The sequence below is a fragment of the Orcinus orca genome, chromosome 8 (assembly GCF_937001465.1).
Source record: "Orcinus orca chromosome 8, mOrcOrc1.1, whole genome shotgun sequence".
Lineage (NCBI taxonomy): Eukaryota > Metazoa > Chordata > Mammalia > Artiodactyla > Delphinidae > Orcinus > Orcinus orca.
In genome coordinates, this window is record NC_064566.1 from 60,611,305 (window position 1) to 60,637,160 (window position 25,856).

Consider the following 25,856-nt stretch of genomic DNA (forward strand, 5'->3'; position numbering starts at 1 on the left):
GCCAACCATAATACATCACTCCTCTGCTCTTTAAGCAGAACTTATTCAGAGAAATGGAAAATATGGAAAAGCTATTTATGGACAAAAGAAGAATGCCTGGAAAATGTGTTCCTGAAAAAAAAGATACATTCCATATTCCAAATTTGCCAAGTTTTGGTGCAATCAGAAAGTGTACTAGGAAAGAAGAAACAACTTTATTGGAAGTATAGTGGTACTGATGACCAAAATATTTATCAAGAAAAAGCAAAGAGCAAGCTGGTGGGGGAAAAAAATGCATATTTTTTTCAAGGAGATGTTAAAACGAGTTGCTTTCCTTGAGGATAAAGAGGATGTTCTTGTCAGATCTACAGACTGCACATCTAAAGAAAAAGTGCAATTATGCATAAAGTAAACGCTTTGGACAGACAGTTATGGGTTCAGAAGACAGTAGCTCCTTGCCAGTGAAATAAAGCAAATGTCAACAAGCCAGACACACTTGAAACATTCAGAAAAATGTCTTGCTATTCCTTTCCATACATAATATGCCATATGACACCACAGTTAAATCTGCTACTGCAAAAAAAAAAAAAAGTACGTCAATCTGTTGGTTTCCATGAGATTTGGACAGAGGCAAACAACACGGCAGAAAGGAGTCCAGGAAGGTACAGCTTTTGCTTCTTTCCTTCTGAGGAGGAAATGACTTCCTACAGCTAGCTGATCAGGAGTTAGCGCTCACTCTGCTTGGAGCCAGAACCTGGAGCATACCCAGATGTGGACCAAAACACAGCTTCAGGTAATTATTAACAGGAATAGGAAACTAGAGAAAACAGCCCCAAGTTACGCAAATACAACTGCCATGCTTTCTGCATTTGTCTGTCCTGCGGGTGGGATGTACAGCTCTTTCCACAACGATCCAGTCTTTTCTTTTCCTCCTTCTCCCACACCACCAACAGGCATGCCAAATGCAAATCTGCTCACATTCTGATCCCATTCCGGCAAAACGCAGGGACTACCACCATACCGAGTCTCACAATAATCTCCACAATAACAATTATTCAGAGTCCCTCAGTTCTGTTCACACAAAAGATTACAATTTGAATCTTGCCTTGCATAGGTTCAGCTCTGTCGGAGCTGGTTACCAGGCAAACAGTCTGTTTTAGAATTTACCGATTGCTGGGGAGGGTAAGCTGGGGGGTGGGGATGGACAAACCGCCCTGTACATACCTCCTTTTGGCAGCTAGGAAAAACAATTTCGTGACAAAGAGACTTGTTCTTTTCAAAGCTCACCCAACAGATGAAACTGACAGAATGAAACCAGAGAAACTTTAGCAACCAAAGAAAGCAGCCTTCCAAGGATCAAGGTGAATAATTGATTTGTCGGCTTTTGTTTCATCTTTTAAGCTATTTTGCTCATTTAATAGAATTGTGGAATTTGTCAGAAGCCCAAACACTGACACACACTTCTGACAGCAAGTGCAAATTCCAAACTACAGATTCATTTGCCAAGCTTATTCAACAACGATTAGCTGCAAAGCCAGGGAACTTACCGAGCACAAAATTATTGGAACAAAGCAGGGAGGAGGCAGGAGGCACCAAAGGCAGCTTCTCCGTCTCCTTGGTGCCAGGTTCTCCTGTCTGCCGTCCAGTTCACACTTGCCTTTATAACTAAGACTCCGGCAGAACTCACTAGCAAAACCTGATGAATTATAAAACAGCCCCTCCTAGGCTCTCATACTTTACATCACAGGGGGTGACCATGCAGCGTCTTCTCTCCCTGGGTACATATATTTCCTTGTAACTCATCCTGATAAATATATCAGCCTGAGAAGCAGTGACAGTAATCGGTGTTTGGGATGTACCAGCATTAACCAATAAGACGCTTTCCCACCATCAGTACTGCACCCCATCCTCCACTTGTGTTCCCCCACACCTTGTTAAGGTGGATCCACCCAACCCAGTGGGGGGTAGGCAAAGATGGCAAAACGTGGATGAAAGCCCCTGAGTCTCCAACGCACACATAGCGAGGCATACTACTCAGGTTTAATTCTCATTAATAATTCTGTAAAGATCAGCCCTCATATTTGCATAGCCTGTCACAGTGTACCAAACACTTCACTCTCCCTGAGCCCCTCAGCAACCAGGAAAGGTTCAGCAGTGCTACAGTATAAATGAGCCACCCGAGAAGTTAAGTGACTTTGTCCAATGTTCACAGAAATGGAGGATGCAAGGAGCCCTAGAGGTTCGGGACTTCAACCCGCTAGCTGTGCAGATGAGGAACCCGTAGCAAGAGAGACAAAATGACCTGCACAGGTCACAGTTTCCAAATATGATTTGAGCTTGACCCCAAACCCCAGGTCTTCTGATGTCAAAACAGTGTCTTTCTATCCTATCCTACTGTGCTACCTCTAGAGCAAGGAAGCCCTGAAAATCGAGAGACATGCAGATATCAGGAACAGTACCATTGATTGCCCAGAAATCATTAACAGGCAGGTAGCATGGAGGAGCAGTGCCTGAGCTTTTTGTTTCCTCTCTGACAAGTTCAATATAACCTCTTTAGGTTCACTGAATATCAACACTAGAAATCATGTTTTTGATGATAATAGCTATTATTGGGCACTTCTCATATGCCAGGCAGCGTTTTAGGTGCTCAGCCTCATTTAGTCTTTATTTAATCTTCAAAACATTCCTATGAGGTAGGTATTAGCATAAACAACATATTGCAGATGAAAAAACTGAGATTCATAGAGGTTAACACATCCAAATAGGATCCCAGCTGCTAAGTGGCAGGGCTGGAATCAACTCCAGGCAACCTGGTTTCAGAGCCCACACTCTTAAACGTATCATCCTATCCCAAGCAGTGTTTCACATTCAACTGTAGGGGCAGATGAGCGATGCAAGCAGATTTATTTACTATGGCCTTTAGTAGAAATTACAGGAAGAGCACAGGTTTAGGAACCAAACAGCCTTGTGTTTAAACCCTAGCCTTGTCACTGATTTACAGTAACATGGGTTGCTTTATCTATAAAATGGGCATGATAATTTTTACCTTGCAAGATTAAGTACATCAAGAAAATGTAGTGCCTGGTTTATAATGCATACTCCCAAAACTATTGGCTATTATTCTTACCACACTTCTTTCTGGAAAATGGATTTCTGCCTCACCTTCTCCTTAAAGTGTCTTTTTCCATGTCAACTACTATTTGCCAAGGATTCTGCTAAGACTGTGAATCTGCCAGCCGGTGGAAAAAAGGAAACAACCCCAGAGAGGTCTATCACCCAGACTGAAGAACATCACCAGGAATATGGGGACTTTCTGCCAGAGAATGGCAGGCCCGGGGGCTCTGCTCGAGGCTGCCTGTTCAGGTCCCCAGCTCTCCACTTCTGCTGTTAGTCAAATGAACTCACCAGCCCAGGAAAGCATACTTAACAGCTTGTTGGCTATCCACAGTGAGACTAACTTGGCTTCCTTCACCTGTTTCAAACAAGCGCCTGCCACATAACAACAATGAAATTTTGCACACAGCTGCCTACTGCCACTAAGTCAAGGTGTGCCAAGCAAGGAAACAGGTACTCTGTCTCAAAAGTTCCACCGCAAACTCCTGTCCTAACTCAATATAAACCAGGATTTGGCCACCTGACAGGTTCCAACCAGGTGAGTTCATCCATATAAGAGACTGCTATCTCCAAGGTATGCAATCAATGTTCCTTGAGAGACATCAGCAGTAGCCCTCTGTGGGACAAGGTGATGCTATAATTTTCCAGGCTATGCAGGATTAAGTATGAGAGACTTTCTTAGCTCTGTGTTTCTAGAGAATGACCGAGTGGGCAACTTAATTTGCTCACATATGGACTACTTTCTCCTTGTTTATTTTTTCCTCTAAGCATCTTACTAGGGGATATGGAATATATGTAGATGAGGTGCCCCCTCTTTCATGACCGTAACACTAGACACTGTAGAAGTAGAGGTATGCAACATAATTAGAGGGTCAGGGGAAGAGGGACTTGGGTTTCTAAACTGGTAAGAAAAGCCAGGTGTAAACACTGTGTGTAGCAAAGAGTAAATAATAAATAACTGATTACAAGATAAAGGGTTACTTCCAATATCAGTATGTGGGTTATCCACGTATGGCTTGATGTGGCTTGGTCTACTCTAAGTCCTTCCATGACTTCCAGCTTCTTGATCTACCATGATCCCCCAAAATCCCCTTCAGAGCCATTCTCCCCCTGCTGCCTGGCTATTCCACCATTATGAGACACCCCATGAAAAATTATTGTGGATGAGTCTTCATATAGTTTTTGTATTATAACACACTGTTCTGTCCCCATCAAGGATCATCATAACACATATTCTGTCATAATTACCACCTCACGCCACCAATTGCTCCCAGACGTAATGAACTATGTGGAGCCTGGAAGCTGCACCAGTACTTTGCTTATATTAGTGACAGTGCTGGTATTTACTGACACTTATTATGGGCTGGCAATGTGTTAAAACTTTACTTGCATCTCTCATTCAACCCTCACAACATTTTTTTAAATAGATTTATTTATTTATTTATTTGTGGGCTGCCTCTAGTTGCGGCAAGCGGGGCTACTCTTCGTTGCGGTGTGCAGGCTTCTCATTGCCGTGGCTTCTCTTGTTGCGGAGCACGGGCTCTAGGCGCGTGGGCTTCAGTAGTTGTGGCTCGCGGGCTGTAGAGCACAGGCTCAGTAGTTGTGGCGCACGGGCTTGGCTGCTCCGCGGCATGTGGGATCTTCCCAGACCAAGGCTGAAACTCTGCACCGTGTCCCCTGCACTGGCAGGCAAGTTCTTAACCACTGCACCACCAGGGAAGCCCTCAACCCTCATGACATTTTGAAGTGAGCTGTACTATTATCTCTACTTTGTAGATGAGGACTCGGTGACTAGAGAGGTTAGCTGACTGGCACAATCAGAAAAATGACTGAAGTTCTAAGACTGCAGAGCCCACTCTCTTAACTATTATATTCACTGCTTCTAAGAAATTGAGATAACAGAGAACAAAAAATTTAAGTGTCCACTCTCGGTGTTTTTACCTTTTCACATCCCATTCTCGCCTTAACTGACTTCAGTCAGGTTTCACCTTCACCATTCCACTAGAGTTGCTTTTTATTAAGGTAAATAATGACATGTTCACCAACAAAAGCAATGGCCAGAGTGGAGTCCTCAGTTTACTCAATCTCTCCACAGCTCTTTGACACAATGACTTATATCTTCCTTGAGTCAACCACTTTTTAAACTTGGTTCCTGAGACCCCCCTGGTTTCCCTCCTACCTCACTAATTCATCCTTCTCAGTCTCCTTTGCTGAGTCCTTCTCCACTTCCTGATCTTTCAAGTTTCTTGCGTCCCAAGGCTCATCATTAGACCTTTCTCATTATACTCACTCCCTAGGCCACAACAACCAGTATCAAGGCTTACATGCCATCTATGGATTAAAGACTACCACATGTAGATCTCTAGTCCCAGCCTGTGCCCTGAATGCCAGACTTTCATATCCAGCTGCATCCCACATCTGAGCATCTCCATTTGACCGTCAAAACTAAACCTGTGGTCCCCACACCCTTCCCATATTTACTGTACTCCTAATATATACCATTTCAAAAAATGGCATAATTGTTCACCAAGTTGCTCTGGTCAAAAACCTGGGAGTCATTCTTGACTCTTTTAAAAAAAATCTTATATCCCACATCTTATTCATCAGCAACTGCTGTTAATTCTGTCTTCAAAATATATCCCCAATCTTTTCTCCATCTCCACCTCTGCTCCCCACTCTATATCACAATAATCTCTCACATGGATTTCTGCCCTCACCTAATTCGTTTCCTTCCTTTGACTATTGCCTTGCTACAAATCACTGACTACATAGCAAGCAGGTTCTCTTAAAACAAAAATCAGACCCCATCACTCCCTACTCAGTTCCATTCTGTGGCTCCCCTTTCACTTAGGATTTACTCCTTCATTACAGTCAGGATTCTGCTCACATGTCTCCTCATGCAAGATATAACCCCCTGACATCCTGTGTAGAACATCATCTTCTATCCCTCCATTATTCTCTACTCTCTTAATGGACTTTGTTTTTATTTATAATACTTATCTCTACTTAAATTTATATTATATATTTATTTGTTTATTTTATTAACTTTTGCTTCCCTCCACTGGAATGTAAAACCAGGGGCCTTGTCTAGTTCATTCATGGCTGAGTCTCCAGCACTAGAACAGAGTCAGCCACATAACACATATTTTAAATATTTATTAAGTAAATGTGTTCAAAGTCACATCTTCACTACTTTTTTTTTTTAAGATTTATTCATTTTATATTTTATTATTGCTGCGTTGGGTCTTTATTGCTGCACACGGGCTTTCTCTAGTTGCAGCGAGCGGGGGCTACTCTTCGTTGCAGTGTGTGGGCTTCACATCACGGTGGCTTCTCTTGTTGCAGAGCACGGGCTCTAGGTGCGCGGGCTTCAGTAGTTGTAGCACACGGGCTTCAGTAGTTGCGGCTCACGGGTTCTAGAGCGCAGGCTCAGTAGTTGTGGTGCACAGGCTTAGTTGCTCCACGACATGTGGGATCTTCCTGGACCAGGGCTTGAACCCGTGGTCCCCTGCATTGGCAGGCGGATTTTTAACCACTGCGCCACCAGGGAAGTCCTTCACTACTTCTTAGTTATATATCCTTGCATAAATTACTTACTGTCCCTAAGTCATATATTCCTCAAAGGGCCACCAGGGAAGCCCTTTACTGTATTTTTAATGTATTCAACCTCTCCTGAATGACTCTGATACAAGAATTCCATGAGTTTGGTTAGTGTTATGGGTTAACCTGTATTTCCCCCCCCACAAACTCATATGTTGAAGTCTTAACCCCCCAATACCTCAGAATGTGACCTTATTTGGAAACAGAATTGTCTCAGGTGTCATTAGTTAAGAAGTCATACTGGAGTATGATGGGTCCCTAATCCAATGTGACTGACTGGTGTCCTTATAAAAGGGGGTCATTGGGACACAGATATGCAACAGGGAGAAAGGCATGAAAAGACTGGAGATATGCTGCCAAAAGCCAAGGAACTACCAGAAGCTAGGACAGAGGTCTGAAACAGATCATTCCCTAGCACCATCAGGTGTAGCATGGCCCTGCAGACACTTGGATTTCAGACTTCTGGGCTCCATAACTGTGAGACAAAAAATTTCTGGTGTTCTAAGCAACCTAGTTTGTGGTACTTTGTTATGGCAACCCTAGGAGATTAATACGGTCAGATATTATCCTCATCTGACACATGAAGAAATTGCAGCTCAGAAAAGTTGAATAACTTGCCCCAAGTTTCACAGCTAGTAATCAAGTAGGGCCTGGATTTAAATTGAGAGCCGTGTGACTTTAAAGCCTGCTCATAGCAGTAGCACTGGTTCTTAGAGGCTGGTCCCCAACCCTTGTTGGTCTAGAAAGAATGAGAAAAGTAAATAGAATGCAGTGATTTTTCATCAAGATAAAATGACCTTTCTTTATTATGAGATTATGTCTTTTCTACTCTTGTTTTTTCTTATTGTTTTTGCTGTTAAAAGTTGTCTTTTTATTTCTGAAATGATGATGAAAATAGATCATGGGTTTTTTGTCTTTTTTTTAATGTCCTTCATTTTATTGGCAAGATAAAAATCTGGCAACTCTGTTGGCCTATAAAAGTTTGTTCTGAAGCGTTTCTGGTCTATGAAATGTAAAAATCTGGGAACAACTGTTCAAATGCTGTCCTTTTTCAGCAAGCAAGAAAACCCTTCATATGTAGCCATATTTGGTGATAGGAAGAAGAAAGCTTTTCTCCCAATCAGCTGAAAAGGTCCCTCCCTGCTCATATATAAACTGTCTGTGCTAATGGTCATAAACTCTCATCTATTACCAACAAATTAATTTGGTATAATGCTATGCAACAAATTTGTGTAAGAATTTAACAATATTCATTCATAACTGAATTCAACAAAATTCAGACTTTTTCTTAGTCTTGCCCTCTCCTTCTTCCTTCTTAGTGAAGATTTTCTATTTCACTAAATTCTTGACTTGCTTTTGACTTGATCCATTTTCTTTTGGGTTCAGGACCTGTGGATTTGTGCAAACGTCTGAGGATTAAATGAGATCACCTCGGTTAAATATCTGGAATATTGCAAAAGCTTTCAGTAAATGCTAGTTCCCTTTAAAGAAAGAGGTAAAGCTTTATGCATCCAGGAGGGAAATAGCTTTAGGACCAAAAGAGATTTAGAGCAACTGAATGACTTGGCAAGATGGGCCAACATGAAGAGTGTTAATGAACTCTATCCTTTTCTTGAGCTTTCAGTGATCATGAGATAGTTTACAGAAATTGTGGCCATCTATTTTTATGAACTCATGTTCATGACTAGGTGTGGGCTTATATATATGCTCATATAAACATAGAGAGAAACTGGAATATACTGATAAATCATATACATCACTAATATAAATTTGATTGGTGTGAGAGTAGGCACCCTCTTCAGAAGGAGAAACCCAGAAAGAAAAAGCCTTCATACATATAAAAGTTTACTTCCTTTGTTTTACCATTATCTGGTCCCCTATAATCTAATTCATGTCCACCAATTTGCCCTATCCTGGGAAACCTTAATAAAGACAAACTTCAACCCATCTCTTTGCCGAAGTTATCTCAGACTGCAAATCAATGATGGAGGAATTTCTTCATTCCATAAATATTCATGGAGGGTCTGTTATGTCTCAGGCACCTTATTACCATGTTGGATGGCAGGAGGTCAATACAATCAAGGTCAGATTTTCTGTCCCCTAAGGGGCTTTCAGTCCAGGGAGTAACAAGCAGATAACAACTAACTACACAGCTAGCATATTTTATAAGGACTCATTAGGGTGCTATAGATACCTAGAGGAAGGGCATCTCACCTAGTCTGGGAGGTGAAGTCAAGAAGGCTTCCTGGAGGAGGTGAGGTCTAAGCTGAGTTTTGATGGATGACTGACTAGGAGATATCTAATTAAGAAGATTTCTAATCAGAGTGAGAAGCATGTGATGTGCAGAGGTCAGCGGGTAAGAGGTTGATCATGGATCTCTGGGGGAGTGGAATTTTATCCATTTACCACTCAATAAACTAAGTACACGTGATGGAAAAAAGACTAATTTCAGAGTTTAGGAATACCAGAGAATAATCATTCCTTTCTCATGGACTTCTTCAATTCAATGAAGGCTGAAGTGGTAAATGTCATGCTTTATAGTTAGACAGTCCTGATTCATTCAAGCTGACCTTTACAAGTTGTTTATCTCCTCTGAATTGAACTTGGTTCCTCATCTATAAAATGGAGATAATTGTACTTAACATACAGCTGTTATAAGTGTTATTCTGAAATTTAAAATGTGAAATATCTTGCTTCCCACCTGCCACAAAATAGACACCAGAGTAACTGTTAATTCATGTTCTAAAAACAGTTGCCTCGTTCTGAATAAGAACCTACATCACTCATACCAAATCCTTCTCAACCAGTTTTCTCAAAACTTTGTCAACATCATTTAAAGAAAATGTAAGCACACCTTCCATTATCTGAATATTTATATATTTATAAATTGTAGGATGTACAACCATATTACTATGGCACAGTATGTACATTATAAATCCTATACCAAAACAGAAATTTAAAGGCTGAGATGAAAAGTTACTATAAAGAGAAAGACTATCATCTTGCATACCCTTAGGATGCATATACCCACTTTGGAGAAGAACATGAGCTCCTACACAGAAAAGACCTAAACTCATTTATACATGTAGCACCTAGCAGCACAGACCAAGTACAGTCAGCCCTTTGTATCTGTGGGTTCCACATCCATGATTCAACCAACGGTGGATCGAAAATATTTGGAAAAAAAAGTTCCAGAAAAGTTCCAAAAAGCAAGACTAGAAATTACCACACCAGCAACTATTTACATAGCATTTACCTTGTATTTACAACTATTTACATAGCATTTACATTGTATTAGGTATTATAAGTAATCTAGAGATGGTTTAAAGTATATGGGAGAATGTGCATAGGTTATATGCAAGTATTGGGTTGGCCAAAAGGTTCGTTCAGGTTCTTCCGTAAGATGTTATTTTATATAGTTTTTATAAGATGTCACTTTATATGTGACTTGAGCATACTCGAATTTTGGTATCCACAGGATTCCTGAACCCAATCCCCCAACCAACCAACAACTATACTAAAAAATGTCTACAAATTGAAGAGACAATACTGGGATATTAGGGAAAAAATTACAAAACTGGTGGCCTCAAAATGTCACTACCTGTCCAAACCAGGTTTTATAGTTTTAATTTTAATATATATTTTAATAATAATAAAAGCTTAATATAGTAGAAATGTTAAGTAACCAAAATGTAACTGTCTCCCTTTCCAGATGTTTGTGGCAAGTAGCTAATGTATTTTTTTTAGTTTTAATATTTTTTTACTGAAGTATAGTTGATAATATATTTCTTTACTGAGCAAATAGTAATAACAACCATTTGCTGAGTACTTAATAACAGGCAGACACTATGCTAATCACTTTACATGTTTTTTCTTATTTGGTCCTTGCAGTAATCATGGCACTGCACTGCATCTCTCTAGAGGACACTGAACATATTTTAGTGTATGTTAGGGGCCTATAAATCATGGCCTGCAGATCACATCTGGCCCACTGTCTGATTCTGTAGAGTCTGTAAGCCAAGAATGATATTTACATTTATAATTGGTAGAAAAAAAATCAAAGGAAGAAAAATGCTTTGTAGCACATGAAAATTATATAATATTCAAATTTCAGTGCCCATAAATGAAGTTTTATTGGAACACAGCCATACCCATTCATTTATGTATTATCTATAGCTGCTTTTGCACGACAATAGCAGACTTGATTAGTTGCAGTAGAGAACAAATGGCCCATAAAACCTAATATATTTAGTGTCTGACCCATTACAGGTTTACAGTATGCTGACCCCCAGTGTATGTGAATGGAGCCCCCTGGAATTATGCAGGTTGGGAGTGCAGGATTGTAAGTCACGGTCCAGGTAACAATCCTATATGGAAATGGAGGCTCAGAGAGATTAAGTCATTTGTCCACGCTATTAGGAAATGGCAGAACCAGAGGCTTTTAGGGCAGATTTTTAAGGCTGAAATGAGCCCCTGATTCTACATAGAGTTCAGACCCTTTTTTTCTGATGGTCTCTTCTGGCTATATGATTATGAGCCACTGCCAATACAACTTCCCCACTGTCTCCTCGGTCTTCTCTGTGCTCTCATGCCCAGATTTCAATATCTTTATGGCTAACGACAGGGTAGAGTGGGGAATGGGTCAATGGAACAAAAGCACAATTCACTCCTTCATAGCTACCTTCATGAGTCTCTCAAAGGCACTCTTGGCCTCTGAGTCTTGAGACTTTGCCGTCTCTGGCTGAGCTGAAAGTGATGAAAAGGACATGTGATGGAATGCTGGAAACCTCATTACTGGCTCTTTGCCTACAGAAACTCAGCCAGCTTATCTTCTTTCCCAAGGAACTTCAAACTTACACTGGCTCAGCTGGTTCTTTCCAGGTGCCTTTAACAAACTGTTCTGCCCAGATGAGATCAGAAGTCAACAGACCAGAATCTGCATATACTTTTCTATCCTGGAGCCTATGTCCCTTTTTCCTAACCCTCATTGTTGGAAATCCTCCTAGGATCTCAGCCACTCCTGGGTTATAACCTGGATACTGTAAAACACCAAGTCACAATAATTTCTTCCCGGACAGTATCCCGGAGAGCCAGATACATTAACATAATTTCGTGGCTGCCCAATTACAGCCAGAATTTCGCTTTCAAGCAAGAACAACTAACACTGGCAAGGCATCAACTATGTAAAGCTGTGGGAACAGCTTTCACATAGGCTAATCTCATTCAATCATCCCAGCAAACAGATTCATTATTCCCATTTTATAGATAAAGACACTAAGACTCAAGAGGGATTAAGCAGTGCATACTTTGTATGCACCTGGTAAGTGGTAGGTTTGGGCTTTAAACCTTGATATCTCTGACTTCTAAGTGCATGTCACTTTAGTAAAGGAGCCCTCCATGAAAAAGTTAGGTTTTTTTGCCATGATATTCATTTAAAAGCAAGCAAACAAATACCCCTTCCACCTCTTTCCCCAAATCTCTTTCCCAAATCATGGTGTGATTATTCTTTATAATTGGGACACAGAACAGTATGATAGAGTTCAGTGAGAGGCACGGTTTAAATTTACTGGCAAGTCATTTAAGCAACCGGATCCTCTGTAAATCTGTAAAATGGGAATAACAACCTGTCTACCTTGTACGGTTGTTGTGAGGATTATATAAAAGAATATAAGCATTCTATTATACATGAAATGTTCAGAATAGGCAAATCCATCCATACAGAAAAGAGATTGGTGGTTGCGTAGGGTTGCAGTGGGGGCGGGGAGATGCGAGGAAATGGGGAGTGATTGTTAATGGGTATGGGGTTTGGGAGGCGATAATGAAAATGTTCTAAAATTGATGGTGGTGATGGTGTCACGATTCTGTGAATATACCGAAAACCAATGAATTGTATACTTTAAATGGGTGAAAAACATAGTATATGAATTTAAAAATAATGTAGATAAAGAGCTTATTAGCACAAGGCCTGACACAAAGTAAATGCTTTATAAATGTTAGTTGGTCATAATTGTTCCGAGGCAGAAACTGGTTGGTTCACCCAACTCATTTCCTCTTCTGGAGCACAAAACTAGACTCCACCCTAGAAATTAGGTGCGGCCATCTGTCTGAGCTCTGGCCAAGGGAATGTGAGTTCTGGCCAATGAAATGGAATGGGCCTGGCCTATAACAACATTTCCCCAGCAAGCCTTCAACTTCTCTTTCCCTCCCACCAGCTTGATGCAAATGAATCCTTTGACCCTGGAAGCCACACGTTGAAAATGGAGGGGCCACAGCACGGAAAAAGTCCCTGAATCACTGCCTAGAGGAGACTTAAGACAAGTTTTGAACTTCATGAGAAAGAAAATAAACTTCTATTGTGTTTAAACCATTATTCATTTTAAGAGTTGACTGTAACAAGAGCTTGTATTATTGTAACCAGTGCATTATTGTTACATGTATTCTTCCAAATTGTCTGAAATAAATTGACTATGGATTGGCTGACCGTGTTGGGTCTGGGGTCCTGAGGGCACACAGGAAAGGCTGTCTGGCAAAAACATCCATGCCTTTAATACTGTCAAACAATCACTGGACAGTCTGGAGAAGGGTACATAGCTTCTAATTAGCTTTTCCAACTTGGGGAAGCTGAGTCCTTGCTCTGCCCTCCAGTCCCTTCGTGAACAGCAGGCAACATGCGATCAGACCATGAGCAGCAGGAGGGCAGGAGCGGCAGGAGGGCAGGTGAGCCTGCCACTCTGCACTCTGCACTGCTCTCCTGCTCTCCTTCATGGAGGACATGTATCCCACCCTATTCTCCTTTAATAGAAGGGAAAAACAATACAAATCAAAGATGTGACCCACAGCAGATCATGTACCACCCTTGCACACTGCTTTTTTTTTTTTTTTTTTGCGGTACGCAGGCCTCTCACTGTTGTGGCCTCTCCCGTTGTGGAGCACAGGCTCCGGACGCGCAGGCCCAGCGGCCATGGCTCACAGGCCCAGCCGCTCCACGGCATGTGGGATCTTCCTAGACCAGGGCACGAACCCGTGTCCCCTGCATCGTCAGGCAGACTCTCAACCACTGCGCCACCAGGGAAGCCCCACAGTGCTTTTTAAAGCAGTATTCTTCATGCTTTAAATGTGGAAGGCAGAGAGCTTTTGGCTCTCCTGGTGAATAACGCCAAAATATTTGATTGTTATTGTCTCTCATTCAGAAGATTCGCTGTCAGAAGGAAGAGCTCTGAGTCATGCCTTAGAAAAGGTGAACAGAGGATATGCATCCACAACCAAAGGTGGCAGAGTGAAGAGAGGACACTCACTGGGGCAAGGGGCTCTCAGGTTTACGAGCCCCTTCCCTCTGTCAGATGGGGCCAACAATGCCTTTCCAGGCACACAGTGAGGACCAGTGGCAATGAAAGTGAAAGCGCATTCAGATCTTATAAAACTAGGTGATGATTCCCAAGTATTTACCGTGAAGTCCTTTTACATAGCTTGTTTAATCTTCTCAACAAGCTTGTTACATGAGTAATAAGCTCCACTTATGAGATAAGGAAACTGAGGCTCAGAGAGGTTAACATAGCATTCCCATGATCACCCATGTGGTGAGCAGCAGAGCCCGGACTCTAACGGGGACCTGATAGACACCGAGAGCCCACATCTCTAATCACCATACCTTTCCTGACTCTGAACAAATGGATTATCAAGGTGAATGGCTCTTTTACTGGAGAATCCAGGATGCCCAAAGCCAAGAGGCCGACCCCTGCTTATTGCATAGGCAAAATGTTCATAAGGCTGCTTGCATTCAGGCGTATGAAGTGCCTAAGAGAATAATGAAACAGATGGGAAAAGGAAGAACAAAGGCCATTGTCCTGGGCCCCAGAGACTAGCCTGCCTAAACATGATTCAAAAAGTTTTCCATGAACTCAGACCTCACAGATGTTGAATATCAGATCACTGCAGGTAGAAATGTGAACTTCCAGTTATAAAGCATGTCTTCTTGCTAAAAATCGCTTCCCTCCCCCAGGACAAACTCATAAAGAAAGAGAAAAGAATCTGAATTCCTCTCTGCTTCCTCCTGTTTGCCAGGAGGTTTCTTTTTCCCTTCAACTGCAAGGTCCCATTGTTTCTCTCATTTCTTCTTAGCATGCTCTATTTAAACCAGATGGAGCAGTAGCATTTTGAAGCTAGTTCTGAAGCCCAGGGGACACGCATCATAAATAAATAAACAAATGAACAATTCAGCAATTGGTAGGTCAGGCAGGAATGAGTTTAACAACTGAACTGGAAAAGTAGCTGAAAATCTACTCCTTGATGAAAGATCTGAATGTGCCCCAAGTCCTCTCCACTCAACAGGTAACTACACTGCCTTCTTTCAGTGAATCAGGGGCTAGAGGGCACGCAGCAGTGGGGAGACAGTTACAGAGGGCTCCACAAAAACATCCAGTGAGCCTCTGGCCACTCTGCGTTACCAACATGCTGACACAGTATCCCACGGTTGCTGTGAAATATTCATTCACTGCCTATAAAAGCAAGACATTTTCAAGTGCTGCTTTTCTTTAAATACACTCTCCTTCAAGTCTTACATAATCCAACTATCATCCCATGTGAGGCTTAATTTAAAGGAAACCATACGTTGAGTTAATTCACTGTGAAGGGTTATGGAAGTTATATTTATTTCAGAGAGTCAGCAGCTGTGTAACAGGGTGTCTAATATATGCCTAACCTACTGCCAGGTTCTGGAACACAAATATGAATAGGATCCAGTCTCTGTCCTTAAAAAGTTCATGGCCTCCTCAGAGACAGAAGTGTTCAAAAAGTAAGCGAAAGAAGTGTTACAGGTATTAAGGTAGAAAAAAGTGTATGAAGTGTTTAGTCATCAGCTCTAATGAGGGAAGAAGTATGTGTGGGGAGGTGCAGAGGACAGGGATTATGATTCGATAAAAGAGAGACCCATCTGTCCACCAAGAAGACCCTAGAAGCTGCTGTCTACGAAGGAGACAAGGTGAAACAGTGGTAGAGAAAGCAGGAAAAATAAGGGCAGCCGTGCACAGTGTCATGAAACAATTAAAGATTAGGGGTCACTGGAGACACTTGAACCTGGCTGGGAAATGGGCTTTGAGGGAGAGAAATGAGAGGCAGGCCTGGGGGTTGGGGCAGAGCCTTTGCTGCCCTGTGGGTCATGTGAAGGAGTGTAGACTCTAGACTTAAACAACAGAGTAAGCATGATCCGATTTGCACTTTAGAAGATCACCGTGGCAACCACGTGAAAGACAAGCTGGAGATGTAGAGGATGGCAGTGGAGAGAACAGTCAGGAGCCTAGAGCAGCAGTCCAGGTGGGAGGGATAGGGCCTGATCTCAGGCAGCAGCAGTGGGGATGTAAAGAAAGGGAAAGAGGGCAGATGCCAAGAAGGTAGAAATCTGGGCTGGAAATAATGAAATCTGGATTCTAGTTGCAGTGTCACTACAATCTCTCTAGGGACCTTACACAAGTCCTTCCTTTTCAGGATCCTGTTTACCAACCTGTCAGGTGAGAGGGAAACATTTTTGTGGCTGTAGGAGAAGGCACCTTATTCGTGTGTTTGGTTATCACTTATTCATTGGGTAAAGTCAGTCAGGGAAGACACTCATTCCTTGATTCAAATTTGGGGTCTTGCTATGAAAAAGAAAAGTGGTAGCACAATGAACTCAAACAAGGGAAAGATGAGACTTGAAATCCGTAAGCACTTGCTGATCACGAATTACGTGCAAAATGTGCATCACCATGTGCTATAGATAAGATGTAAATGGAAATGATGAAGACATGGTCTCTGCTCTTTGGGAGGGAAATGAAGCAGCCTGTGATTAATTCAATTCAACAAATACTGACTGAATGCCTATGTGCAGAGGATTATGCCTATATACAGAGGAATAAGACACAGTACCTGACATGGAACTCACAGTCACAAGTGGAAGAAGTGCTATTGCTATTAGACAGTTGCAAAGCACTCTGGGAGCCCAGAGAAGAGAATCTGTACTAAGTCCATCTTTGATCTTTGTCACAGAAAACAGAAGTACGAATGCCCCTTTCTATGATCCAAGACTGCTAATAGCTCCCTTCATGAAAGCAGATGAAACAAGAAGTCATTCGCTTTAAATAAAGAAGATCTTTCCACAGGTGAGGTCCTATGTGAGGTGTTCCATATGAGAGCAATAAGATACGCTCTTTGCCCTCAAAGAAATTACAGATCAGTGTACGTAACATTTTGTATTGTAGGAGGAGGAAGCAGAAGGTTGGATTCTACTCTTTCAAGCAATCCAAAATGCCTTGAATAGCACCTAGCATACAGTAGGTGCTCAGTAAAGGTTCAACTAAAGTGAACAATATCAAATTTGCTACTTAAAGAAAGAAAATGAAGTTGACTCTAAAATAACACATACTTGACATTTAATTATCTAAAGAATTCACTTAGGAAAAATTACTTTTATGTAAGAACTCACGAGTAATTAATCAAACCACACGCAACTGGCTTGTTGTAATACTAATTCAAACAGGTCTACATTCTCAAAGTGTTGGGAAGCAGATGGCATCTAATTTGTTTTAAGAGCCTTTGACCACACTTGGTGCTTTCAGCCAGGATGAGTTCAGTTTCTGAAGCTCTCAAAAAATTAAGAGAGAAATTAACTCCTAAGCCCTTAAATAAAATAAGTGGTTTCTAAATATCTAATCTGGAAAGACCATACTTGGGAATGGTCTTGTTTAGAAAGAAATGGTGTGTATTAGGGGTATGGAAGGAGAATTCCACCAGTAGCCTGGCTAAGAATAGTTGGTGACTTGACAAATGAGATAACATATGTAAAGAGCTTTGAAAAAAAGTAAAGGTGCTAACAGTGCAGGTGGGATTAAAAAAGAACATGCACCACACTGTGATATTTTTTCCTAAACAGAGAGACGCAGAACACTGAGATCCATCTGGAGAAAATTACGACATGTAATTTAAAATCTCTGACCAGTAAGAAATGATTCTAAAGGACTCACAATAGGCTTGGCTCATGGACTCTGCACTCTCCTATAGGTGCAGAGGTGGCCACCCTGTTGCTTACCATTGGGGAGAGAAAGCTATGGTGAAGTACAGTGATTTCACCTAAGGGCTTTTGGTCACTTTTCGCTTGGGTTGACATCTGGCTTCTGCCACTTACTAAGCTGTTAAGACCTTGGACAAGGGACTTCCCTGGTGGCGCAGTGGTTAAGACTCCGCACTCCCAATGCAGGGGGCCCGGATTCGATCCCTGGTGAGGGAACTAGACCCCACATGCATGCTGCAACTAAGAGTTCACATACCAAAACTAAGGAGCCTGCGAGCTACAACTAAGGAGCCTGCTGGCCACAACTAAGGAGCTGGCGAGCCGCAACTAAGGAACCTACCTGCTACAACTAAGACCCGGCACAAGCAAATAATAAAAATAAATAAATAAAGACCTTGGACAAGTCACTTAACTTCACTTAAGCCTCAATCCCCATCTGTAAATGAAAACAATAATGCCTATCACATAGGGCTGTTATGGAGAGTACATGAGATAACAGATGTAAACAGCTTAGTACAGTGGCTGGTATATAACAAGAATGGTAACTTTTATTAGCATTATAATTTTATATTATAGTTAACTATTAGTATTAGAATTACTGAAAGGGAAATTTTCTTTCCAAAATTGGCTAAAAAATGTGTTTCAAACATTTCTGAGACTGAAAGAAAATATATGGGTGATGAATTTGCAGAAATGAGAGTAGGCATTTCATTTTAATGTAATTGTAAGGTACTGAAGAACACAGCAGAATCTTGTGCCAATCACAAACCCTTTATCATAGTAACATTACTTCATGCATGAACCTGGATGTATGCACAGTGTCTTATTAACTATGTACTTAAATGTGCCATTTGGTAACACGGGTCTCCTCTGAATGCTATTTAATGATATAATACAAAGAACAGCCTAGAAGGACCTTGATTTGAATCTCACCTCTGTCACTCAATGACTATGTGAGCTCTAGCAAAACAAAAACCTTTCTAAGTTACCACATCTATAAAATAAAGATAATCATAGTTTGCACGCCTTTTAAAGAATTACATGAGATCATCATCACCAAACCACCATCATCACCGCCACCATCATCATCATCATCTGATCATCTTTACTGAGTTTTTGCTATGCGCCAAGTTCTGGCAGCCTTTACTAAATTATCTCACCCTCACTCATGTTGCCTTCCAGAAGTGTGATTGTAAAGTCAGGGTCTGCAGCCAAGAGTTCAGAACCAGCCAGATGGGATCAGTTCAGCTGACAGGCAGAGGCTGCTAAATGATGACCAAAAATATCAGTAGCTCTCGCTGCTTTAGAGGATAGCCAGGTCTTTGACAGGTAGGTAGTGGGCTGCAGACAGAGGTCAAGTTGGGCAGGGAAAATAGTTCTGAATGTACACAAACATCAGACACTTTGGGATCTGCAGTCAAACCTCAAGTTTCCAAGGCTTATCACAAATAACTACTCCCAAAGATGTCTAGAGCAGACATCTAAAGGGGTCCCAATAAAGGCAGACATGAGCAGAGGGATATGACCCCAAATATGTCAAACAGGATGAAAAGGCTGAAGAGAAAAAAACAAAGCACATCAACTTGCTCCACTCTAAACAGTACTCACAAGACTCAGAGCAGGGCATTAGGGAGGAAGTATGAAAGGGAGCAGAAGTAGGGGGCTGATGAACTGGGGAAGCACTGTGGCCTTTATTTCTTTGTCAAATGATCTTCAGATTTCTGTGACCCTTGCGGTCAGAGGCAGGTGGCACAGGGGAATTCTATCTTTCTCTTCACTTTAAGAAAGTTATTTAACCTTCTGGGCTCTGGTTTCATCTTGAAAATTGGTATAATAAAATTATGGTACAATTTACATTGGGTTATTATGTACTTGTAAAAAATATAGAAGCTTTTTATGTACTGACATAAAAAGCTCTCCAAGACACATCAATAAGTAAAAAAAAAAAAAAAAAAAAATAGTGCAGAAGAGAGTGTATAGGATGCTTCCTTTGGTGTGAAAGAAAGGAGGTAAAAGAAAAAAAAATATGTGGGCTTCCCTGGTGGCACAGTGGTTAAGAATCTGCCTGCCAATGCAGGGACACTGGTTCGAGCCCTGGTCCGGGAAGATCCCACATGCCGCGGAGCAACTAAGCCCGTGTGCCACAACTACTGAGCCTGCGCTCTAGAGCCTGTGAGCAACAACTACTGAGCCCGCAACTACTGAGCCTGCGTGCCACAATTACTGAAGCCACATGCCTAGAGCCCGCGCTCCGCAACAAAAGAAGCCACCACAATGAAGCACGTGCACTGCAATGAAGAGTACCCCCCGCTCGCCGCAACTAGAGAAAGCCCGTGCACAGCAATGAAGACCCAACACAGCCAAAAATAAATAAAAATAAAAATAATTAATTAAAATTTTAAAAAAAACACACAGGAGGGAAAATCCTGAGATTCTTTAAAAACAAAAAGTGTGTGTGTGTATATAATTTGCTGTATTTGTAAAGGAAGCTCAAAAAAAATACACAAAAAACTAAAAATAGTGGTTAAGTATGTGGATGAGAAAAGGGGAGGAAAAAACTTTTCAACAAGTACTTTAGAAAAATCAAAAATTTAAATTATTTTAAATAATAAATTGAAGATAGCAATTAGTATATATATCATAACACTGTTTTAAAAAGTAGATGAACTCATGTATTTAAAGAGCTCAGCGTGACGCCTAACACATAGGAAGCATTAAATACACATTAGTGGGGATTATCATCTCTTTTTGAGAAAGGAGGAGGGAGCTCTTCCTTGGCCTCTGCTTTCAGCTCAAAGGTCAAAAGAGTTGGAGACAAGTTGCAGGAGCCTGGTTACTGGGGCTCTCACTGGGGCTTAAGGAGCAGAAAGGCTCCAATGACCTGGCTTCCTCCCTGGTCATCCAGCCCTGTTCCCTGGGGTTCAGGGGAAAAGGCTCACCCAGAAATAAAGATGGAGCTCTTACCCAGGAACTATAACACAGTAGACTAAAGTATGGAAAGAACGAACTACAATTCCAACACAGACCAGATCTGTGCATGACTCCAAGGGTTAGAAATTATTTAAAAACAGGCATGCCTCAGAACAAAACATGAGAAAAGATGAACAGATGTCAATGAAATGTCACTTTCTTCCACTGTGCTGCTAAAAAAGGTTTCTATGTCCTTAAGGCATAAATCTCAGTGGATTAATTGGAAATGCCACAATGGAAAGAGAATAAAAGTAAAAAACTGACTCTGAATAGGTCCTTTATACAGTCACAAAATTAATAATCTACATTTCTTTTATTCCCATCTGCACTGAAAAAAGATTTAATCATCAGATACAAAACATAAGAAATTACCATGAATCACAAGTACTCAGGTATCGTAACCTAAACAATTGTTCTAGTGTTGCCTGTTTTACCTAGGGTTATGCTAAGTGGCTGACAAAATAAAGACTCTAAATCTTACTTCCTTTAGGATTAAAACACATAGTATTTGGAACATAAAAAAGTACCATTTTAAGCACTTGTTGGGGAAATAGCACACAACAGGATGTCTTGATTTTGTTAGATGCTTCCTTTAAGTAGGTTCTATAAAAGGAGCAAGAAGGCAGGGGTCCAGGAGATGGTGATGAGGCACCCCTTGTGAAGCTGCCATATTGTTAGCTATGGTAGTTAAGAATTCCAGCTCAGAAAGTAGACAGATTTGAGCACAAATCCTAATTCTATCAATCATTAGTTGAATAACTTCAGGCAAGTTACTTAACCTTGCTGAAGTTCAATTTTCCCATCAGTAATATAGAGATAAATACAACTTCTACCTTACAGGGATGTTCTGGGGATCAAAAGAGATAAAGTATTTAAGACGCTTAGCACAGTGCCTGGCATTTACTAGACAGCAGATGATCAGTAAATGTTAGCCCTTATCATTATCTTTTCATTCATTCATCCATCCACTAAACTATTATTGATGAGGGACCATTTCAGGTCAAGCTTTGGGTTAGGCAAAGGAAATCCAGGAAGAATAAGACAAAGTCCCTGAACACAGGAAGTTCTCAGCGCAGCATGGGGAGAGGAACAAAAGAAGGCACTAAGGCCTAGGGAATTTTATGATAGAAGTCAGCACTAGGCAACTGAGGCATAAAGAGTAAGCACTACAAGGATGAGGAAGGGGCTTCAAGGAGGAGTTGATGCTTGATATAGGGCTTCAAGCATGTATACATACAAGCCCTTTGGGACAAAGGCAACAGAAAGGCACAGACACTGGTAGGGAGGGGCAAGAAGAAAGGTGTGAACAGGTCCCAGGGAATGAATAAGCCAGGCTGAGGTAAGGTCAGAGAGGGCCAGAAGGTTCATCACCATCACACAAGGCTGAGTATATAAAAAAGTTTCTGTAATTTGGTGTGTTTGACAACTCTTCTTTAATTAGAAGTCGAGAGGTAGTCAGCACTGTCCTGTCAGGGGAGTATCTCAGGAGTGCTCCATATTATTATGGTGAGAAGATAATTTTGTACTACCTTTGCCAACCTTAGAATTTATCTGATGAAAGAGCAGCTTGCCTGATCTTGCCAGGAACTTATCCTTCTTTGCAAACTCAGTGTTGGCTTGAGATAAGAACTTGTCAGCAAATCGCCCCTCCCCCCACTTTTATTTTGCTTACAAATCTTCTCTTAAATAGGTACTTTACTTCAGTATAAAAGAATTTAAGTGTCAGTATTGGTTAAAAATATATTTTTTTTGAAAGGGGATGTTGTGAAATGGAAGGGATGGAGACACAGAAAATTTCAAATATCTTCCGCTACTTAACAATGATGTAAAGTTGGGAATTTTTTTAACCTTTGGGAATCTCAATTTCTTTATCTATAAAGAGGTAGAATTCAACCCATCTCATGAAGTGGAATAATTAATGCCAAGTATCTACTACCAAGCCTGACACAGCTCTGCAGCTGGTGGCTATCATTACTGCCTATAAAAGTAAAGTAGGTGATTTGGACAGCAGCCTTGCAAGACAGAAATCTGAGTCTGTTAAGGCAGAAGATGTGGGTGGAGGTGGAGGAAGCCAGGTCAACTTGCACCTCTAAACTGTACCATGCTCTGGCTGGGCAGGACCCAGTGAAAGCTCTACTTTCTGTGTGTTGAACACAGGTTGGACACACTCTGATCTCTCTCTCTCTCTCCGTACAATGAAGCTTCACGGACCAATAAAGGTTAACCAAAGTATTTTCTTTCAGAAGTTTTCAAGTTACTTCAGGTCTCCAGAGCTGAAGCAGTAGGAAGAGTTAACAGATGAGGCTTGTTAAATACAAGCAATTTTTCTGTAGTCCATACAAATGTACTTAGGAGAGTATGTGATGGAAAGAGAGCAAATGCACTCTGTTGGTAAGAAATTGCAGTTCTTCCCAAATGCACTATAAATGATAACATAATGATGCACCAATCCAGACCCCAGTGGGGAAAATACATTATCTTCTATAGTACATTTGTGCTGTTCAAGCGTTTCACAGACATGACTTAACTCTCATCAAGCCCTAGGAAAATCACATGCTCTAACCTTTAATCCAGTATCTTTAACTGGTAAAACTTATTACCTCTGTAGCCTATAAATGTGTTTTTAATGAAGGTCACTTATGATGGACTATAAAGGGAATCTCCCCTAACAACACATCACAGTGACTTCCCTGGCAGTCCAGCGGTTAAGACTTCGCCTTCCGATGCAGGGGTGTGGGTTCAATCCCTGGTCTGGGAGCTAAGATCCCACATGCCTCGTGGCCAAAAAAATCAAAACGTAAAACAGAAGCAATACTGTAACAAATTCAAAAAAGACTTTAAAAAGTGACTTAGCTAACAGGGAGCTTCCTAAAAACAAAAAACAAAAACAACACATCATAGAAATCCCATAATCTGGATCCTGTAAACCCACTGATGAAAACAAATAGTAACCAAAAAACAAAATGGTACTTTTTTAACCTAGGTACTTGAACTGCAATATTTAATGAAATAATACACATGAAAATCTCAGAAAAAAATTAGATTCCAAATAATCTATCATTTCCATGCCAACTATCTTGAAAAGACTTGATTTTTAGAGGAGTGACAAATGTTATCATCCCACATAAATGACCCATAACATCTAATACTCATCCTGACAATATTATAGTGAAAAAAAAAATCAGAAACAACCGGAAAGTTTAATAATGGCAAATTGGCTAAACCAATAGTGTCAATTCCACACAATGGAATCCTAGATTTCTTTAAAATTCACTTTTACCAAAAAAATTAAAAAGTAAGGACATGAAGAAATGATCACAAAACACTGTTAAAAGAAAAAAGAGGGGGACTACCCTAGTGGCACAGTGGTTAGGAATCCGCCTGCCAAGGCAGGGAACAAGGGTTTGAGCCCTCGGCCGGGAACATCCCACATGCCGCAGAGTAACTAAGCCCGTGCGCCACAACTACTGAGCCTGCGCTAAAGCCCACGAGCCAGCGTGCCTACAGCCAGTGCTCTGCAACGAGAAACCACCGCAATAAGAAGCACGTGCACCACAACCAAGAGTAGCCCCCGCTCGCCCGCCACAACTAGAGAAAGCCCTCGTGCAGCAAGGAAGACCCAACACAGCCTACAATGAATTTATTAAAAAAAAAGAAAAGAGGTTATCATCTTACTATATACGTATGAATCCAATTTCATAGAATATAGAAAAAAATTGTAAAGACCACAACAAAGTCAATAGGTATTATTTTCTGTTTTTTTCTTATTTATTGTTATAATTAGAAAAGCCCAATTAAAATTCTTTTAACATATTTAATCCTCTAAGTAAAACTTTGGTGGGAGGTGGAGGTGTGGAAAAGAATGCATCTGAAAACATGAAAAATTTTGCTGACATTAAAAATGTTTGTAACACATGTCAAATAACATTGTTAAGTACTTATCTATAATGTAACTAAAATGAACCAGGATAGGAAGGTTTACATATAATACAACCCACCCTACACATTTCATGGACAGAAACAGGACTGAAATAAAATGAGCCAAAATGTCAAACAGTGGTGTCTCTGAGGAGTAAAAATTATAATTTCTTTTGTCCTTTCTTTCTTTTTTTAACATGCTTCTTTCTGTCTCTTCCAAATTTTTAACCATGAACATGTAATGCCATTATAATCAGAAAAGTTACTTTTAAAAAAAGTTATAACTTAGCAGGAAAAAAAATTAACCTAACCTTAAAGTCACTAAAATATTAAGTTATATAGAATAAACTTCTGACCCTGACTCCAAATCTAGTTTACTTTCCATACTGCTAACATATAAAAAAAAACTATGTAAATCTAAGAAAAAAAATGCCTACATCAATTAAATAAGGTAGAAACATTCAGTCTCTACTTAACTCCATTGTTATTTTTTAAAGTGCGTCATTAGGGCTTCCCTGGTGGCGCAGTGGTTGAGAGTCCGCCTGCCCATGCAGGGGACACGGGTTCGTGACCCGGTCCGGGAGGATCCCACGTGCCGCGGAGCGGCTGGGCCCGTGAGCCATGGCCGCTGAGCCTGCACGTCCGCAGCCTGCACGTCCAGAGCCTGTGCTCCGCAACAGGAGAAGCCGCAGCAGTGAGAGGCCCGCGTACCGCAAAAAAAAAAAAAAGTGCGTCATTAAAAGACCTACAAATCCCCTGGTAATTAATTCTCTTTGCGAAAAAAAAACAATAACAAAAACAGACTCAAAAGCATATAAAAGCTTATTTTATATGGAAAACTAGATCTAATGCTTTAAAGGCAAAGGAAAGTAGATTTGCAGTCATTATACAAACCAACAAAATTTTCTTCCCTTAAAAATTCCTTCAGTAATTTTTATTAAGCTCTTATTCCATGTTAGGTATTGTTCTAGGTGCCAGGGATATAAGGATGTCTACAAATGAGATTAGAGACCATGCATTCCTTTCACAGGACATATTAAAGCAATGGCCAGATGACCAGTTGGCAAACATGTCATGTCATACAGGGGATCCAATTGTGTGAGGTGGCAATGATCTAGATGACCCATTTTTTAGTCTGGAAACCTCTCATTCCCACTACCCATTCTCCCTCCCTCCCTCTGCCCATTTCTATAATCCCTTAGAAAGCAGAGCCTGATTCAAAGGTTGGCATGTAATA

The 25,856-nt window shown here is 40.9% G+C and overlaps 1 protein-coding gene and 1 long non-coding RNA gene across 29 annotated transcripts in view; one reads left to right on the plus strand and one right to left on the minus strand.

The window, feature by feature from the left end:
• DLG2 (discs large MAGUK scaffold protein 2) overlaps window positions 1-25,856 on the minus strand; it is a 2,044,900-nt gene that overhangs the window by 197,546 nt on the left and 1,821,498 nt on the right. The window contains exon 1 of one of the 28 annotated variants that reach the window (XM_033431851.2): window positions 1,527-1,752. The exons of the other annotated variants lie outside the window; for them this stretch is intronic. The gene's annotated coding sequence lies outside the window, so the exon portion shown is untranslated. Of the gene's footprint in view, window positions 1-1,526; window positions 1,753-25,856 lie in introns of those variants that run through there. 28 annotated transcript variants of the gene reach the window in all.
• Window positions 671-13,170, plus strand: LOC117202142 (uncharacterized). The gene is made up of 3 exons (XR_004484328.2): window positions 671-772; window positions 1,262-1,340; window positions 12,906-13,170. It is a non-coding gene; the product is annotated as an uncharacterized LOC117202142 (long non-coding RNA).